Genomic DNA, 16,734 nt, shown 5'->3' with positions numbered 1-16,734 from the left:
TGTACAAATAAATTCGAGAAAGGAACGAATATTACATTTAACAGGTATGTGAATATTTTAAGTTGTTTTGTATGTCAGTGCACTTGCTTAATAAATGTTTTTGTAACACGGTATTAGCATAATGTCTGTGCATCTATTTGCAGGTTTCCTTTCTCAAAACGACAGCTGTTACAAAAATGGTTACACGCTGTCAGGAGGCAAAATTTCCGACCGACAGAATACCATTTTATATGTTCTGATCATTTTGAAGAAAGTTGGCTGATCGGTAGTGTTTTCATGGTCTACGTTAGGTTGAAACTTGATAATTTGGTCGTAAGTTGCCAAAGCACTATGCCATATATAACGCACTTCTCGTCATAAAATCTAAAGCAAGGCAGTCAGAAAATATCTATTAATATAGTGGGCAAATCTTAGTGTTTTGATGCATTTTGCATACATCTATTGAAAATGAACTACGAAAAATGCTAGGGGTCCAGTACATAGCTTTTAGCTACGGCAGATTCCATGTAGTACGTAAGATAAATTCATAAACAGTGACTAGTTGCTGTTTGTTCATAAATTAAAAAGTATATTGTAGTAACGTAATTAAATGAGGCATTATGTTTGCGACCTAACTCAAGGGAAGGCATTTTATAACCAAAAGCGATGTGTAAACATTCGAAATCCGCGCGTCAGTTTACCACTCTAATGGCCGCCGCCCAGCTATTCAATTTGTCCGCTCTTCACAGTCGACCACTCGTGCGGTTGTGGGGGCCTGGAATGCTCTGAAGAGCTAATCATTTGCATATCACAGCATCTTCTTCCTGTCGGTTAAATTTCACGTCTGTAGCACGTAATCTTCGTGGTGTAGCAATTTTGATGGCCAGTAGTGAAGAAAGAGGGACGTGGGATTGTTAGGCACGGGGTTATAGCTTTTAGCCTTCCGTTGTTTACCAGCATATGAGTTCCTCATTTTTTCAACTAAGTAATTTCCAAGTGCCTTTAATTAAATTTTAAGACAGCTAATAACCATCCAAAAAAGCGAAAGAGAAGCTTACACCTGCACCATATGTTTAGAAAAATAAGATCATAACACTATCATAGATCGACAGAATGAAGACGTAAATTGGCCTCTGCGTTGTTTAAGGCACGATCATACCATATGCCAGAACTGCAATTGAAGTAAGAAAAGAAAAATTTGATGGTTGAATGGAGAGTGGACCCATATCCTTCCGAAACAAAGGCATTGTTTTCATCAGTTTATCAACACATTCGGTCGCTTATCGACCTTCAGTGTAATATTTTGCAGTTGTCTGTTTGTGGTGCTGGCAAGAAGACTCTCTGTGTGATGCATGTATAGAGCATACACTCCCTCACAAAGCAAGTGAAGTACCCAGAAGACACGCGAGGGTACCAATATAGCTTCGTACATGTACACACCATCGGCGGGTATGTAAATGATTACAGTTGCGATTCTCTCTAACAGATGTAAATTTTGTGTCCCTCCTCGAAGGCGGCGCGTGGGTCTGCTCCTGAAAACTGACAAATAGGCCGAATGAAAGGAAACGAGTAGCAGCAGGTGAGGTAAAGCTTTCGGTACTGCAACTAAAGTAAAAGTGATTTTACTATAGTACAAACATATGCAAACATATTACATAACTTTGGGTGATGAGCACGTAGGTGTGCAGCCAAAGTACAGATAAGAAAGTCACAGTAGCAAGTTAAGCTAAAGCGATGGTTCTCGGCCGTCTGCTCTTCATGAACTGGGCGAAAGTCGAGCGGCGCTCGCAGAGCCGCACAGCGTCGGCTAGAGGGCGCTGTCGTCGGCGAAGATCTTCCGCTCTCGTAGTGCCAACTTACGCTGTGGCATCGGAACTATCGATACCACAGTAAAGGTCAGCATAGAGCAGTAGGACTGCTCGTATTTAGTCATGTTACCTGGCGTGGTAGGGTATATAAGGAGCGTGGACAGCGTCAGATGTTGATCACTGCAAATGACGCGGAGATGCCGCATACTCGTTTGAGAAAGCATTGTCAGCAACTGACAGTGTTTGAGGGGTCTCATTGTGGATCCCCATTTGGCCTCCTAGTCGAATCGTGCAATATCCAGATTTGTGGGGGCATTCTGATGCAACAGTGCACCGATGTGGGAATGCATAGGAATCTGAGGGCAGCCATACTCATCATTAAGATTCTGATCGAGTACGTCTGGCCATCGCGAGGGAGGTTCCCCGTATTGTGCACCAGCGCATCGGAACCCCTTCTCTTCTACGCCGTCAGAGAACAAGTAGTGAATTCCCTGCAATATATTGTGTCATCCTGCACAACTGGTGCAGCCAGTCAATAGAATTATCGTCCATGCGTAGCCTGCCGTTAACACCACAACACAAACTGCCGCGTTTGGAGTGGTGCCGTGACCAGGAACAGTGGACTGTCGATGAATGGCATCGCACCGAGTTCCACGACGAACTGTTGTGTACTGCCCTGCATGAGCGTCGTACCCCCCTGCGGGTTCGGGGATCAGAATAGGCCCGCGGTATTCCTGCCTGTCGTAAGAGGCGACTAAAAGGAGTCTCAAATGTTTCGGCCTTATGTGATGGTCCCCTCTCGGGTTTGACCTCCATCTTTCTAAATTATTCCGAAGAGCGAGCCAATTGGGGAAGGGCGCCTTACATGGTGCACTGTATCTGTCGTGCAATTAGACCTTTAGCCGGATTGCTCGTCGTTGCAATGGTGTCCCGCTCGTTTTCGATCTCTTGGGCGAGAATGCGTCCCTGGGTGCGATTACCACGCTGCCCTCTGCAGTGTTTCTTTTAACTGCGACGACGACCTTGGACATTTTTGCACCTAAGATCCATCACGGTAGCCAGTCCGTTGTGGTGGGGCCGCCATATACCCTCTTGGTTGTAGCCCCCTGACAACACAGGGATCGCTCTACTGATGCCTGCGCCGTTAACTCCCCACGTATGCCAAGGAGTAGATGCCTATCCTCCTGGGGTATCGGGACTCCCGGCAACGGCCATCCTGCCAGGTGGCCTTTGCTGTGGCTGGGTGGCGCCCGTGGGGAGGGCCCTTGGTCGGAGTAGGTGGCATCAGGGCGGATGACCCGCAATGATGCGTGGTACATCATCTCTCGCTGGCGGCCAGCCGCCCGCAGTCTCTAAGCGTTCTCGGGCTCAATTTAATGCTCAGAAGTATGATCCGAAAACGTTCCCCTCCCTGGCCACGCCGTGGGAAGAGCGTAAGTCTCAGGATGGAGGTAACAGTTATTCGCCCCGATTCTTAGTTTGTACGAGAGCTGATGGGGAGTCTTTTCTCTCCACAAAGCCTCAGTTCTTCGTCGAGCATTTAGAGGACAAGTTTGGGGAGGTGGAGGGCTTGTCTAAAATGCGCTCTGGGTCAGTACTGATACATACGGCATCCTCCGCCCAGTCACGCAGGTTACATGTTTGTGACAAGTTGGGGGATGTTAACGTTACTATTACACCACATAAGAGTTTAAATATGGTCCAGGGTGTTATTTTCCATAGGGACCTTCTTTTGCAGTCTGATGACGAGCTGCGCGCCAACTTAGAACGTAGAGGTGTTCATTTCGTCCGGCGCGTTCATCGGGGTCCGAGGGACAATCGGGTTGCTACCGGTGCCTTCATCTTGGCCTTCGAGGGTGATACGTTACCGGAAAAGGTCAAGGTGATGGTCTACCGATGTGACGTCAAACCCTATATCCCTCCCCCGATGCGGTGCTTCAAGTGCTGGAAGTTCGGCCGTATGTCTTCCCGCTGCACTTCCAGCCTCACATGTCGAGATTGCGGACGCCCATCTCATCCCGATACTCCATGTGCCCCGCCTCCCATCTGCGTCAACTGCGGGGAGCACCATTCACCTTGCTCGCCTGACTGCAAAGTCTTTCAGAAAGAGCGCAAAATCATGGAATATAAGACTCTGGACCGGCTGACCTATACTGAGGCCAAAAGGAAATATGACAGACTCCATCCTGTGAGAATGACATCTTCTTATGCAGCTGCTACAACACCTGTGCTAGCCCCATCAGTTTCGAGACTTCCAGCCAGCTCGATAAGCAGTAAGACTCCTCCTGCCCCCTTGCCCGTGGGGGGCTCTACCCAACCGGTTGCTCCTGCACCACCTACCTCAGGAGCAACCTCCTCCCACCTGTCGGGGACGTCCGTCCCCGCTTCTCATCCGGAGAAGTGTCTAACTTCTTCAGCTACTCTCGCCCGTAAGAGTTCCCTTGGGACCCTCCCTTCCCAGGGTTCCACCAGCGGGAAGGATGACGGCCGCCAGTGGCATAAGTCCTCACCAGCGGCCAGGCGTAGGGCTTCACGATCCTCCTCTGTCCCGGAGACTGAATCGGTGAAGCCTTCCCAGCCGGTGAAACCCAAGGTTCAGCGAGAGAAGTCCAAGAAAAAGACCTCTAAGGCCAAAGAACTTGCGGTGGCACCAACCCCACCGCACCTTTTGCGCTCTGCGTCTGAGGGTGAAGTCGAGATTCTAGCGTCCGCTGAGGACCTTGATCTCGCTGGTCCCTCAGACGCCATGGATGCCTCTCGTACGGGTACTGAATCGGTGGCAGTGAGTGAACAAGCGGCGTAAATTGCCTTCCCAGTCCTTTCACGCCTTTCTCAGCCATGGAAAATATCATCCTCCAGTGGAACTGCGGCGGTTTCTTCCACCATCTAGCTGAGCTCCGCCAACTTATCAGCCTTCGCCCTTTCTTCTGCATTGCTCTCCAGGAAACTTGGTTTCCAGCAATGCGAACCCCCGCCCTCCGTGGCTATCGGGGTTATTTTAAGAACCGGGCTGCTTATGAAAGGGTGTCTGGTGGCGTCTGCATATATGTCCTTCACACTCTGCACAGCGAGTCTGTCCCTCTCCAGACGCCTTTAGAGGCTGTCGCTGTACGCGTGTGGACGCCACAGGCTGTTACCGTCTGCAGTCTTTACATTCCACCGGATGGTGATGTCTCGCAGCATGTCCTGGCTGCACTGGTCGCCCAATTGCCGCCACCTTTCTTGCTATTGGGCGACTTCAACGCCCATAACCCTCTGTGGGGTGGGTCAGTGGCCACAGGTCGAGGCGCCATCGTTGAGCATTTATTGTCGCAGCTCGATCTCTCGCTGTTAAATGATGGTGCCTTCACACACTTCAGTGTGGCGCATGGCACCTACTCCGCCATTGACCTTTCCATCTGTAGCCATAGCCTCTTACCGTCTGTCCAATGGAGTGTGCATGACGACCTGTGTGGTAGTGACCACTTTCCGCTCTTTTTGTCACTACCACAGCGTCACTCTTCTCATAGCCCTAGCAGATGGGCTATGAATAAGGCTGACTGGGATTTGTTCTCCTCCGCTGCCTCTTTTGAGCCTCTCTCTACTGATGACATTGATGCGGTGGTTCAATCGGTCACCACCGGAATCGTTACTGCCGCCGAATCTGCCATTCCCCGTTCTTCTGGGTCCCCTCGGCGGAAGGCTGTGCCTTGGTGGTCGCCTGAGATCGCTGAAGCGATTAAAGGTCGCCGGCGGGCGCTCCAGCGTCACAAGCGACATCCCTCCTTAGCCCACCTTATCGCCTTCAAACGGCTGCGTGCGCGGGCCCGCCTCCTTATCCGCCAAGGCAAGAAGGAGTGCTGGGAGCGGTATGTGTCCACCATTGGCCTCCATGTCACTCCCTCGCAGGTCTGGGCCAAGATTCGACGCGTCTACGGCTATCGGACCCCTGCCAGCGTCCCTGCGCTCTCACTGAATGGAGCCGTTTGTACTGACTCCGACGTCATTGCAAATCGCTTAGCAGAGCATTTTTCTATGAGTTCCGCTTCTGCGAATTACCCCCAGGCCTTCCGCTCCATTAAAGAGCGGCTGGAACGTCGGAGCCTTTCGTTTCGCACCAACCACCCAGAATCTTACAATGCTCCATTCAGTGAGTGGGAATTTCGCAGTGCCCTAGCTGCTCGCCCTGATACCGCTCCTGGGCCAGATGGCATCCACTGTCAGATGCTGAAACACCTTTCAGTGGACTGCCAGCGGCGCCTTCTCGATCTTTACAACCGTCTTTGGGTCGAGGGGGAGTTTCTGTCGCAATGGCGGGAAAGCATTGTCATCCCCGTTTTGAAACCTGGACAGACCCCTCTGGAGGTGGACAGCTACCGTCCCATTAGCCTCACCAACGTTCTTTGTAAGTTGCTTGAACGGATGGTGAGCCGGCGCTTGCATTGGGTACTGGAGTCTCGGGGCCTTCTGGCTCCGTCTCAGGGTGGGTTCCGTAAAGGCCGCTCCGCCACCGACAATCTGGTGAGCCTGGAGTCGGCCATCCGTACTGCTTTTGCCTGCCGTCAGCACCTGGTCGCTGTCTTTTTTGACATGCGGAAGGCGTACGACACGACATGGCGTCATCACATTCTTTCTACGCTTGATGGATGGGGTCTTCGGGGTCCTCTGCCGATTTTTATCCGCAATTTTCTGTCGTGTCGTACCTTCTGCGTGCAAGTCGCGGCCTCGTATAGTTCCTCCCACGCCCAGGAGAACGGTGTGCCACAGGGCTCTGTTTTAAGTGTCTGTCTGTTTTTAATAGCCATTAACGGGCTTGCTGCGGCCGTGGGAAATTCTGTCTCCGCTTCCCTGTATGCTGACGACTTCTGCCTTTACTACAGCTCTACTGGCATTGCAGCTGTTGAACGTCAGCTACAGGGCGCTATCCGTAAGGCGCAGTCTTGGGCTGTAGCGCATGGGTTTCAGTTTTCGGCAGCCAAGACCCGCGTTATGCATTTCTGCCGGCGCCGAACAGTCCATCCTGAGCCGCGGCTTTATCTTGCCGACGAACTCCTTGCTGTGGTGGAGACCCACAGGTTTTTGGGGGTGGTTTTCGATGCCCGGTTGACTTGGCTGCCTCATATCCGGCAGCTGAAACAGACGTGTTGGCGGCATCTAAACGCTCTGAGATGCTTGAGCCACACCCGCTGGGGCGCCGACCGCTCTACCCTGTTGCGGCTCTACAAGGCGTTAATCCAGTCCCGTCTGGATTATGGGAGCCTGGCTTATGGCTCAGCATCCCCATCTGCGTTACAGGTGCTGGACCCAATTCTCCACAGCGGGATACGCCTTGCCACTGGTGCTTTCCGCACCAGCCCTGTGGACAGCGTACTAGTGGAGGCAGGTGTACCTCCACTGCGGGTACGACGCCAACAATTACTGGCTGCTTATGCTGCCCATGTTTTTAGTTTGCCCGGGCATCCAAATTACCGTGTCCTGTTCCCGCAGTCGGTCGTCCATCTGCCGGACCGTCGGCCCCGGTCGGGTTGTCCGATCGCCGTACGCGTCAAGGAGCTTCTCTGCGGGCTAGGGTTTTTCCCTGTTCCGCCTCCTTTCCAGGCGCCTCTGCGTACACCCCCGTGGTGTCTTCCTCGCCCTTGCCTTCGGCTCGACTTGGCACAGGGCTCGAAGGACTCAGTCCCTCCAGAGGCCTTCCGCCGCCGCTTTTATTCCATCCTTGCCACGTATCAGGGCTCTGGAATTGTTTACACCGATGGTTCGATGGTTGCTGGTCGTGTCGGGTATGCGCTAACTCTAGGGGACCATTCCGAACAACGGTCCTTGGCGGCTGGCTGCAGCGTTTACACTGCTGAGCTAGTCGCCATCTTTCGAGCCCTAGAGTATCTCCGCTCCTGCTCAGGTGAGTCCTTCGTGATCTGTAGCGATTCCCTGAGCGGTTTACGAGCTCTCGACCAGTGTTTTCCTCGTTCTCGTCTGGTGATGGCTATCCATGAGTCCCTGCATACTCTTGCGCGTTGCGGCCGCTCTGTGGTCTTTGTGTGGACCCCCGGTCATGTCGGTATCCCGGGCAATGAACATGTTGACCGCCTGGCGAAAGAGGCCACGTGTACACCATCTCTGGCTGTTGGCCTCCCAGAGACTGATTTGCGGGCAGTCCTCCGCCGAAAAGTTTTTGCGCTTTGGGACGCTGAATGGCGCGATCGGATTACACCCAATAAACTCCGTGCCATTAAGGAGACGACGACTGTGTGGCGGTCATCCATGCGAGCCAACCGCAGGGACTCCGTCGTCCTTTGTCGGCTCCGAATTGGCCACTCCCGGCTAACACACAGTTCTTTACTGCGCCGGGAGGACCCTCCTCTGTGTCGCTGCGGGGCGGCTTTGACAGTGGCCCACATTCTGTTGGCCTGCCCCCTTTTAGCTGTGGTCAGGCAGACATTTGCGCTGCCTGATACGCTCCTGCCCTTTTAACAGACGACTCCACTATGGCTGACTTAGTTTTACGTTTTATTTGGGCAGGGGGATTTTATCATTTAATCTGAGTGTTTCTGTTTTATTTTATTGTTTTGTGTTGATTCTGGCCTTTGGCCTATGATTTTCAACTGATTTTTTTTTTAATGTGTTTCTAAGTGGTTGGCTTTCCCTTTTTTATTTCTATGGTCGGCCAACCACCATCACACTCTGTGTGGTTTTAGTTCGTTTTGTCTTGTCTTTGTCTCAGTTTCTCTTGTTCTGTATCGTCTGTGATCTCTTCTAATCCTCGTTTTTATTGTCCGTGGGTGTTTTTTGTCTTTGGAAAAAGGGACCGATGACCATAGCAGTCTGGTCCCTTTAATCCCCCAAACCAACCAACCAACCAACCAACCATGAGCGTCGTCGGCGGGTATGGTAGTGACCTGCGTCGAGGTCCCATTCTTCCAATGTTTTCTTCTTCGTCTCCTCGGCGATCACAGGCCATGTAACTACGCGCTGCATCAACTATCTACTTCCATCGCATTGTATCTCTCGCAGTCTCTCTCCACTCCGCGCAAATTCCTAATGCTGCGATGTCTTTCTCTATGTCATCTTTCAACCTTGTACGAGGTCGGACCAATGGTCTTGTCCTAGAGAATTTCTTCAAATGTTTTGGAGAGGCGTAAGGGTGCTACTTCTGGAGCCGTGGTGTGGGGAATCTTCGGGTATGACTTGATGCAGCGTCTGGTAGTGAGTGAGGGAACGATGGCACAGCAGTGGGTGAACGCGATTCTGCAATGGCATTTGTTATCTCTTACGTGAGGGAATCTTGGAGCCACTCTCAACAGGATAATGCTCGTCCACGCGAACTCTCTGCGTTATATTAAAGTACTCCTACGGCCCGGAAGATCCCAGGTTATACGCCAGTGATAGAACATGGGTGGAGCTAGCTCGGAGGCTTATTTCGTTCCAGTGCCACTATCGGGACGTCAAGGACCCTTCACAACAGTTACGGGAGAGGATGCAACGGCTCTATGAGACCCTTCCCAGACGAATAAGCACTTGCATCGAGGGCAGAGGGGGTTCAACGTTGTATTGACAAGTGTGTAATACTATCCTGTACTTCGCAAATTTTACTCAATTTTGTAATCACTGCAATAACATCACATATCCTCAACTCATGAAGAATCATTTCGTTTCCTCCGCACTTCTGGATGCTTCACTTTTTCTGTCAGGCAGTTGAGGGTTATCAGTCTTCTGACTGGTTTGAAGCGGCCTGCCACGACTTTACTTAAGCAGTCTCTTAATCATGGAGTAGCACTTTCACCCAGTGTCTTCGTTATTTGTTGGAAATATTTCAGTTTCTGCCTTCCACTAGAGGTTTTGGTGTGCTCATCCTAGTATCACGGAAGTTATCCCCTGATGTCTTCTCATGTGTCTGATCACCCTATCGTTTCTTCTAGTTATGTTTCCACATATTTCCTTCCTCGCCTGTACACTTCAGTCTGTAACCGGTGACCGCTACGGTCGCAGGTTCGAATCCTGCCTCGGGCATGGATGTGTGTGATGTCCTTAGGTTAGTTAGGTTTAAGTAGTTCTAAGTTCTAGGGGACTGGTGACCTCAGATGTTAAGTCCCATATTGCTCAGAGTCATTTGAACCATTAGAACCTCGCCTGTATTCATCAGTCGTTTTAATTTTCGTTGTCCTTTTCTAACGCCACATTTCAAATGCCTTAATTCTCTTCTCCGGTTTAGCCACGTTCATGTTTCACCGTCGCCACACAACGATGTGCACTGGACGTCTTTTGGAGAGAAGTATTCCCTTTGCCTGTGCTCTTCTGTTTCCTAATGGTTATTCATGTTGCTTCGTCCATTATGCATTATTTTGCTTCCAAGGTGGTAGAAATCTTCCACTCCCTCTACGATATTCAGAGAAAGTGGCCTAAAACTGAAAAAAAAATTCTCTCAGGACCGCTGACAAGAGGAAAGTCATATGTGTTTTTGTGTGTCACAAACTTGGAAACTGTGCAAGGCGGAAACGAGAAGACCTCATGTTCTCGATATGTGGCACTAGATTGGAATGTTGAAGACCATGGACAGACTAATCTCACATGTAGAAGTACTGAGAAGAGCCCGCTCAGAAGAAACAACATGGCTAGACTCCTGCTCCATCACTCACACCAGTTCATTAGTGTGATCAATGGAGCGATCAAGAAAAGAAAGTAGGAAGACGGACGCGACGGATTCGTGGATTAGCTTGACGCTGGCAAAATAATAAGAGAATCAAGACACACATACAGCTACATTTCGCTAGCCTTCTTACAGTGTGTGGTTGAGGTTGCTTTCAATCCCCACTTTTCCTCATCCATTTGCGAATATTGCAATTGTTGGGAAGCCTCCGTGTCAGCTGCACCGTCTCTTATTTTAGCGTCGTGATCATTTTGAGAGGTATATGTGGCAAAAAGTATCATCTACAGGGTGGTCCATTGATCGTGACAGGGCCAAATATCTCATGAAATAACCGTCAAACAAAAAAACTACAAAGGACGAAACTTGTCTAGCTTGAAGGGGGAAACCAGATGGCGCTATGGTTGGCCCGCTAGATAGCGCTGCCGTAGGTCAAACGGATATCAACTGCGTTTTTTTTAAAAAATAGGAACCCCCATTTTTAATTACATATTCGTGTAGTACGTAAAGAAATATGAATGTTTTAGTTGGGCCATTTTTATCGCTTTGTGATAGATGGCGTTGTAATAGTCACAACCATATGGCTCACAATTTTAGACGAACAGTTGGTAACAGGTGGGTTTTTTAAATTAAAATACGGAACGCAGGTACGTTTGAACATTTTATTTCGGTTGTTCCAATGTGATACATGTACGTTTGTGAAGTTATCATTTCTGAGAACGCATGCTGTTACAGCGTGATTACCTGTAAATACCACATTAATGCAATAAATGCTCAAAATGATGTACGTCAACCTCAATGCATTTGACAATATGTGTAACGACAATGCGCTGACGCATGTTGTCAGGCGTTGTCGGTGGATCACGATAACAAATAACATTCAACTTTCCCCACAGAAAGAAATCCGGGAACGTCAGATCCGGTGAACGTGCGAGCCTTGGTATGGTGCTTCGACGACCAATCCACCAGTCATGAAATATGCTATTCAATACCGCTTCAACCGCACGCGAGCTATGTGCCGGACATCCATCATGTTGGAAGTACATCGCCATTCTGTCATGCAGTGAAACATCTCGTAGCAAAAAATGTTCAAATGTGTGTGAAATCTTATGTGACTTAACTGCCAAGGTCGTCAGTCCCTAAGCTTACACACTACTTAACCTAAATTACCTTAAGGACAAACACACACAACCATGAGCGAGGTAGAACTCGAACCTCCGCCGGGATCAGCCGCACAGTCCATGACTGCAGCGCCTGAGACCGCTCGGCTAATCCCGCGCGGCTCTTGTAGTAACATCGGTAGAACATTACGTAGGAAATCAGCATACATTGCACCATTTAGAGTTCCATCGATAAAATGGGGGCCAATTATCCTTCCTCCCATAATGCCGCACCATACGTTAACCCGCCAAGGTCGCCGATGTTCCACCTGTCGCAGCCATCGTGGATTTTCCGTTGCCTAATAGTGCATATTACGCCGGTTTACGTTACCGCTGTTGGTGAATGACGCTTCGTGGCTAAATAGAACGCGTGCAAAAAGTCTGTCATCGTCCCGTAATTTCTCTTGTGCCCAGTGGCAGAACTGTACGCGACGTTCAAAGTCGTCGCCATGCAATTCCTGGTGCATGGAAATATTGTACGGTTGCAATCAATGTTGATGTAGCATTCTCAACACCGATGTTTTTGAGATTCCCGATTCTCGCGCAATTTGTCTGCTACTGATTAGCCGCTACAGCATCTAAAACACCTACTTGGGCATCATCATTTGTTGCAGGTCGTGGTTGACGTTTCACACGTGGCTGAACACTTCCTGTTTCCTTAAATAAAGTAACTATCCGGCGAACGGTCGGGACACGGACGATGTCGTCCAGGATACCGACCAGTGTACATAGCACACGCCCGTTGGGCATTTTGATCACAATAGACATACATCAACACGATATCGACCTTTTCCGCAACTGGTAAACGGTCCATTCTAACACGGGTAATGTATCACGAAGCAAATACCGTCCGCACTGGCGGAATGTTACGTGATACCACGTACTTATACGTTTGTGACTATTACAGCGCCATCTATCACAAAGCGAAAAAAGTGGTCCAACTAAAACATTCATATTTCTTTACGTACTACACGAATATGTAATAAAAATGGGGGTTTCTATTTAAAAAAACGCAGTTAACCTATAGCAGCGCTATCTAGTGGGCCATCCATAGCGCCATCTGGTTTCCCCCTTTAAGCTAGACGAGTTTCGTTCCTTGTAGTTTTTTCGTTTGATGCTTATTTCGTGAGATATTTGGCCCGGTCACTATCAATGGACCACCCTGTATACTGACTCTTTTTCGAACGCATGCTCTCGGAATTTCAACACTAAACTTCTGTTTGGTGCACAACGCTGCTCTTGTAGCGTCTAGCAATGTTATTTGATTAGCATTTCCGTAATGCTCTCGCGTTTGCTAAACGGGCTCTTGTGAAACGGTCTCTGTATTTGCCTATCTAGTTAAGATCCTAGACAGACTAACAGTAATCAAACATACACCGAACACGGGGTTGGTAGGGGATCTCTGTCTGGGATTAATTACATTTCCTTCTCATTCTTTCAAAGAATTTGACTGGCATTCGTTTATCCTACAACAAAACAGTAACAAATGTGCAACATGATCCGCATAAATACTGAAAGGAGTGCGTTAAATTTCGTGTACACAATAACTCAGACGAATGTAAAGGCTGACAATTCAAGTAAATACCTAGGACTCGCAATTACAAACAACTTAAATTGGAATGATCACGAACATAATGTTACGGGGAAGGCAAACCAAAGCTTAGGTTTTATTGCCAGAACACTTACACTATGTGATCAAAAGTATTCGAAGACCCCCCAAAACATACGTTTTTCATATTAGGTGCAGTGTGCTGCCACCTACTGCCAGACACTCCATATCAGCGACCACAGTAGTCATTAGACTTCGTGAGAGAGCAGAATGGGGCGCTCCGCGGAACTCAAGGACTTCGAACGTGGTCAGGTGATTGGGTGTCAACTTGTGTCATACGTATGTACGGGAGATTTCTATACTCCTGCACATCCCTAGTTCCACTGTTTGCGATCTGATAGTGAAGTAGAAACGTGAAAAGAGACGTACAGCACAAAAGCGTAAAGGCCGACCTCGTATGTTGACTGAGAGCCGACAGTTGAATAGGGTCATAATGTGTAATAGCATACATCTATCCAGACCATCATAAAGGAATCCCAAACTGCATCAGGATCCACTGCAAGTACTAGGACAGCTAGGCTGGAGGTGAGAAAACTTGCATTTCATGGTCGAGCGGCTGCTCATAAGCCACACATCACGCCGGTAAATGCCAAACGACGCCTGGCTTGGTGTAAGGAGCGTAAACATTGGACGGTTGAACAGTGGAAAAACGTTGTGTGGCGTGACGAATCATCGTACACAACGTGGCGATCCGATGGTGGGTATGGCGAATGCCCGGTGAACGTCATTTGCCAGCGTGTTTAGTGCCAACAGAAAAATTCTGAGGCAGTGGTGTTTGTTGTGGTCGTGATTTTCGTGGAGGGGGCTTGCACCCCATGTTCTTTTGCGTGGCACTATCACTGCACAGGCCTACATTGATGTTTTAAGCACCTTCTTGCTTCTCTCTGTTGAAGAGCAATTCGGGGATAGCGATTGCATCTTTCAACACGGCCGCGGTTTCAGGCGCTGCAGTAATGGACTGTGCGGCTGGTCCCGGCGGAGGTTCGAGTCCTCCCTCGGGCATGGGTGTGTGTGTTTGTCCTTAGGATGATTTAGGTTAAGTAGTGTGTAAGCTTACGAACTGATGACCTTAGCAGTTAAGTCCCATAAGATTTCACACACATTTGAACATTTTTTTTTTCTTTCAACACGATCGAGCACCTGTTCATAACGCACGGCCTGTGGCGAAGTGGTTACACGACAATGCCATCCCTGTAATGAACTGGCCTGCACGGAGTCCTGACCTGAATCCTATAGAACACCTTTGGGATGTTTTGGAACACCGACTTTGTGCCAGGCGTCGCCGACCGACATCGATACCTTTCTTCAGTGCAGCACTCCGTGAAGAATGGACTGCCATCCCCCAAGAAACCTTCCAGCTCCAGACTGAACGTATGCCTGCGAGAGCGGAAGCTGTCATGAAGGCTAAGGGTGGGCCAACACCATACTGAATTCCAGCATTACCGATGGAGGGCGCCACGAACTAGTGAGTCATTTTCAGTCAGGTGTCCGGATAGTTTTGATCACATAGTGTAGAAGACGCGACAGGTCTGCTAAAGAGACTACTGACACCACGCTTGTCGTCCTCTGCTCGAGTATAGACTTGTAGCATGGGATCTATACGGACTGGACTGACGGAAGAGATCGAAAAAGTTCAAAGAAGGGCCGCTTGTTTTGTATTATAGCGAAATAGGGGAGAGATTGTCAAGGACATGATACGCTAGTTCGCGTGACAATGATGGAAGAAAATGGTTGTTTGTTGCAGCGAGATCTTTTCACGAAATTTCAGTCTGCAACGCTCTCGTCCGAATGCGAAAATGTTTTGTTGGCAACCCCTCTATGTAGGGAGAAATTGTCATTTTAATGAAATAAGAGGAAGAAATTAGTGTTTAATAACGTCCGGTCGGTAACGAGGTCATTAGCGACGGAGCACAAGCTCGGATTAGGGAAGGATGGAGAGGGAAAGCGACAGTGGCCTTTCGAAGAAACCATGCCGGCATTTGTCTTAAACGATTTAGGGAAACCACGAAAAACCTAAACCTGGATGACCGCAGTCGAGTTTAAACAGTCGTCCTCCCGAATGCCAGTCCAATGTAATGAAATAAGAGAAATGGGAGTTCGAACTGAAAAATTTAAATGTTAGGTTTTCGCACGCTGATTTAGAGAGCAGAATGGCAGAGAAATAGTGTGAAAGTGGTTCGAAGAACCATCTGCCAGGCACTTATGTGTGAATTGCCGAGTTATCATGTAGATGTAGATACAGGAATTACACTTTAAAGTCGCTTCAAACTCATTCTCGTGTGTATACTGTCTGACCAGAAGCATCTGGACATCCGTACGTAATGCGGAATCAACCACTAGATGTCACGAGAGACGGACCTGTCAATATAAAAGGAGGTGCGGAGCTCTGTGTCGACCTGTCAGCTACACGCTAGACGACGGTGGCAATCTACGCGGATGACGCCGCCATCCTTACGCAAGATTGGAAGCCGTCTAACATTAACTCACGACTACAGACTGCACTCAGAGCGGCAGAGCCTTGGCTGGTGAAATGGCGTGTTAGAGTAAACGTCGACAAGTGCGAAGCCGTTCTGTTCACTAGAAGACCGAAACTACTGCGCAAACATCAGCACTGCAACCCAATAACACTACATGCACGCCAAATACGTTTCCGCGAGAAGGTCAAATACTTTACCCTATGCTTAACAGGCGTAGCACACTGAATAGGAGGGTGTCTAGGTCCATCCATGTACATGACACTTATTCGACCCCTGATGACGTACGCAGCCCCTGTCTGGGGATACGCTGCGCCCACACGCCTGCGCCGTCTGCAGCTCATACAGAGCAAAGTACTCAGAATCATAAGCAACACTCCGCGCTACACACGCACCGCGGACCTTCACCGGGAATATCGGCTAGATACCATCTTGCAGGTATTCCAAAAACTCTCAACACGGCTGTACAATAACACGAGACATTCGCGTAACCCGTTTATTCTTTCTCTGGGTAACTACGACCACAACCATAGATGGAAACATAATAGACCAAAGACACTATTGGCAAGGAACTAAACATCTATGGTCCGTATCACGCTAACACGACAGTACTGGCGAGCCCCTGCAACACAGCCACTACTGGTAACCCCAGATGCTCGACCCGCCGAAAAACAGGCAATCGCAGGGAAACCGTACTCTACACAGCGCACAAACCAGCCACACACACACGCTACACTGTGAGCCGATCTGTAACCGTTCGCCCACTAATGTATGATGATCTTGAACTGTTACAGGGACGCAGCAACTACAGCAAGCCCTACAACGAGCACCCGCAACGACAAAGGTACCGATGCACGATACCTCGCACTAACATAACCACAACTTGCATGCACTGTCGCAGCTAGCAATCTGCTACTGCCCTTACTACTCGTCCTACTGTCGCAGAGGTTTTTTTCCCTTGGCGCTTGCCTTGGCACTTTTTTCCTCTGCCCTTACAACCGCTACCCTTCGATCGCTTTCCTCCACTTTCTATCTCCTGATGGACCATGTAAATGAGTAATCTTTCCCAGACGCATGGATAACA

Source organism: Schistocerca serialis, chromosome 4 (assembly GCF_023864345.2).
Source record: "Schistocerca serialis cubense isolate TAMUIC-IGC-003099 chromosome 4, iqSchSeri2.2, whole genome shotgun sequence".
In the NCBI taxonomy this organism is placed as follows: Eukaryota; Metazoa; Arthropoda; class Insecta; order Orthoptera; family Acrididae; genus Schistocerca; species Schistocerca serialis.
The sequence above is the reverse complement of the archived record's forward strand: the minus strand, read 5'-3'. Positions refer to the sequence as shown.